Below are 4,562 nucleotides of genomic sequence, written 5' to 3'. Positions count from 1 at the left end.
ATCAGTGGAATTCCCAGAAGCAAATCTATATACCTATGTATAGAGGAATTTTAATACAACAACATGGCTACTTGGGAAAAGAATTACATTCAAAGACTTATATCTGCTTGATCCAGATTGAATACAAATATGCCCTTAGTACACACATTTACTCTCAAACAATGATTTCTAATTGAGTGTCATACAAAGTGAAGAATCAGAGAAAGACTTGATAGAATGAGTCAGAGATAGGAAAGAGGGGTGGATACAGAAAATGTGATACAGCTACACAATGGAATACTACTCAACTATCAAAAACAATGACTTTATGAAATTCATAGGCAAATGGATGGAACTGGAAAATATCATCCTGAGTGAGGTAACCCAATCACAGAAAAACACACATGGTATGTAATCATTGATAAGTGGCTATTAGCCCACATGCTTGAATTACCCTAGATGCACAGAACACATGAAACTCAAGACGGATGATCAAAATGTGAATGCTTCACTCCTTCTTTAAAAGGGGAACAATAATACCCTTGGCAGGGAATAGGGTCGCAAAGTTAAGAAGAGAGGCAGAAGGAACACCCATTCAGAGCCTGCCCCACATGTGGCTTATACATATATAACCACTAAACTTGATAAGATGGATGAAGCAAAGAAGTGCAGGCTGACAGGAACTGGATGTAGATCCCTCCTGAGAGACTCAGCTAGAATACTGCAAATACATAGGGGAATGCCAGTAGCAAACCACTGAACTGAGAACAGGACCCCTGTTGAAGGATTCAGAGAAAGGACTGAAAGAGCTGAAGGTGCTTGAGACCCCATATGAACAACAATGTGAACCAACCAGAGCTTCCAGGGACTAAGCCACTACCCAAAGACTATACATGGACTGACCCTGGGCTCCAACTGCATAGGTAGCAATGAATAGCCTAGTAAGAGCACCAGTGGAAGGGGGAGCTCTTGGTCTTGCCAAGGCTGGAACTCCCAGGGAACAGGATTCTTGGGTAGAGGGTGGTAATGGGGGCAGGATGGGGAGGGGAACACCCATATAGAAGGGGATGGGGAGGGGTTAAAGGGATATTGGCCTGGAAACTGGGAAAGGGAATAACATTTGAAATGTAAATAAGAAATACCCAATTTAATAAAGATGGAGAAAAAAAGGGAAGAAACAGGAAAGAGAGGGAACTTAGGAGCAGTACATTAAAGGAATGATGGGGAGCTCATTTAAGTTCATTGAAGATCAATTGAATGCAGTTGAGTGAAGTTGAGTTCTGTGCAGTTCATTGGAATGCACTTGAGTTCAGTTGAGTTTATGCTTTTCCATACAGTTCTGTTTAGTTTTTGTAGTCAGTCAGTCAGTCAAGTTTAGTTCAAGATATTCAGATGCAGTTTTTGAAAGCAGATCTATGGAGTCAGATACTGAGAGAAGCCAATTTGAATCAGTCAGATTGGAGAAAAGTTTGATCCAAAAGTGTTGAGTTTAACCAGCCAGCTCAGAAAGAGAGAAAGAATGGTTTCATTGAACAGTAACTCTTAGAGGCTAACATATTCTAAGCCTAGATTATCAAAAGAAGTATGGAAGCTGAAACCTTCAAGGTCAGGGCTTGCAGAAGATTCGATTTAAAGGATTTCAAAAGCATCTAGGTAGGGAAGAGAGCGGACCAACCAGGTGTGCAGACATCCCGAGGCTGCAGGACAGAATGCCACTGCTGGACACATCAACCCACAGACCTGGTTCAAGGGGAAATTACACAGTGCACCTGGTTCAAGGGGCAATTGCACAGTGCCTCTGGACACAGGGATATAGGAACAGACAGCCACCGGTACCCATGGGTCTGGTCTGTGCCTAGGACCAAACTACACTGGCCCAAAAGCTCCCTGCACCCAAATCCTGTTGGGGAGAGAGCTGGAACCTCAGAAGTGTGGATATCCCTGAGAAGTCAGAGCAGAATACTCTCTGCTCACGGTCCAGAACCAAGAGAGAATAGTGCCAACTGTGCCTGCAGGGTGTAAGGACTTACACTAGCAACAGGGGCAGGACACTTTGATTCCTGCCCACGCCTAGAGTTGGAAGACAGTCTCCAAGAGCACCACCACAACTGAGAGCAGATGTAGGACCCACTTTTCTGCTACCAAGTGATCTGCCTGGTGCATTCAGGATACACTGAGGCAGAAGTCCTCTGGGTTTGGGCACTTCCTGTTTCTGAATCTGCCCAGAAGTGAGCTGATAACATCCCATAGTTCCCTGCACCCAAATCCCATGGGGAAGAGAGCAGACCACACAGGAGTGCAGACATCCTGAGGCCTCAGGACAGACTGTCAAATCTGCACACTGTGGCACATATCCCTGGTCCAAGAGGAAACCACACAGTGTCTCTGGACACAGGGACATAGGAACAGATAGCCATCTGTACTCGTAGTTCAGATCTGCATCCAGGAACGGACTGAAATGGCCAGACAGCTCCCTGCAGCCAAATCCCATGGGGGAGAGAACTGGACCCTCAGAAGTGTGGATACTCCTGAGAAGTCAAAGGAGAATACCCTCTGCCAACAGTCCAGACCCAAGGGGGAATTGCATAGTGCTAACTGTGCCTGCTGGTGCAAGGACTTCAACAGGGGCAGGACCCTTTGATTCCTGCCTGCTCCTAGAGCAGGAAGACAGTCTCCAGGAGTGCCAACACACCTGAAATGAGAACACATGTTCTCAGGAAAGGCTGAAAGAAAACAGGAAAACAGTTCTAAAGGAGTGCTGACACAGAGGCCTAAAGCAGGGTCAAGTCACTCTCAGAAACAGCAAGACAAACAAACACCAGAGACAAACCAATGGCAAGAGGCATGCACAGGAACCTAAGCAACAGAAACCAAGACTACTTGGCATCATCGGAGCCCAGTACTCCCTCCAAAGAAAATACTGGATATCCAAACACACCAGAAAAGCAAGATTTAGATTTAAAATCACATTTTTTGATAATGATGGAGGACTTTAAGAAAGACATAAAGAACTCCCTTCGATAAATGTAGGAAAACACAAGTAAACAAGTAGAAGCCCTTACAGGAAACAGAAAATCCCTGAAAGAATTACAGGAAAAAACAACCAAACAAGTAAAGGAATTGATAATGAAAATAGAAACGATAAGGAAAGCACAAAGGGAGATAATCCTGGATATAGAAATCCAAAGGAAAAAGACAAGGAGCCATAGAAACAAGCATCACCAACAGAATACAAGAGATAGAAAAGAGAATCTCAGGGACAGAAGATACCATAGAAAATATATGTATAACCATTAACGATAATGTTAAATGCAAAAAGCTTCTAACCCAACTCATCTAGGAAATCCAGGATACAATGAGAAGATCAAACCTCAGGTTATTAGGTATAGATGAAAGTGAAGACTCCAAAATTAAAGAGCAAATAAATATCTTCAACAAATTTATAGAAGAAAACTTCCCTAACCTAAAGAGATAGATACCCATAAACATACAAGAAGCCTACAGAACTCTAAAGAGATTGGACCAGAAGAGGAATTCCTCGTGTCACATAATGGTTAAAACACCAAATGCACAAAATGAAGAAGAATATTAAAAGCAGTAAGGGGAAATGGTCATGTGATGCAGACCTATCAGAATTACACCGGATTTCTCACCAGAGACTATGAAAGCCAGAAGATCCTGGACAGATGTCATACAGACCCTAAGAGAATACAAATGCCAGCCCAAGATACTGTATCCATCAAAACTTTCAATTAACATAGATGGAGAAACCAAGATATTCCATGAGAAAACCAAATTTACACAATATCTTTCTCCAAATGCTGCCATACAAAGGATAATAGATGGAAAACTGCACACAAGTAGAGAAACTACACCATACAGAAAGCAAGAAAATAATTTTCTTGCAATGAAACCAAAAGAGAGACACACAAACATAATTTCACCTCTACTAATGAAAATAACAGTAAGCAACAATCACTATTCCTTAATATCTCTCAATATAAACAGACTCAATTCCCCAATAAAAAGACATAGACTAACAGAATGGATACATAAAGAGGACCCAGCATTTTGCTGCATGCAGGAAACACACTTCAGAGACAAAGACAAACACTACGTCAGAGTAAATGGCAGGAAAACAACTTTCCAAGCAAACGGCCCAAAGAAACAAACTGGAGTTGCCATTCTAATATCAAATAAAATTGACTTTCAACCAAAAGTCATTAAAAAAGAAAAGGAAGGATACTTCATATTCATCAAAGGAAAAATCCAGCAAGATGAACTCTCAATCCTAAATATCTGTTCTCCAAATGCAAGGGCAGCTACCTTCGTAAAAGAAACCTTACTAAAACTCAAAGCACACATTACACCTCACACAATAATAGTAGGAGATTTAAAAACCCCATTCTTTTCACTGGACAGTTCATGGAAACAGAAATTAAACGGAGATGTACAGAAACTAACAGAAGTTATGAGCCAAATGGATTTAACAGATATTTATAGAACATTCCATCCTAAAACAAAAAGATATACCTTCTTCTCACCACATCATGATACTTTCTCCAAAATTGACCAGATAATTG

This window comes from Rattus norvegicus, chromosome X (assembly GCF_021556685.1).
Source record: "Rattus norvegicus strain SHRSP/BbbUtx chromosome X, alternate assembly SHRSP_T2T, whole genome shotgun sequence".
NCBI lineage: Eukaryota > Metazoa > Chordata > Mammalia > Rodentia > Muridae > Rattus > Rattus norvegicus.
The sequence above is the reverse complement of the archived record's forward strand: the minus strand, read 5'-3'. Positions refer to the sequence as shown.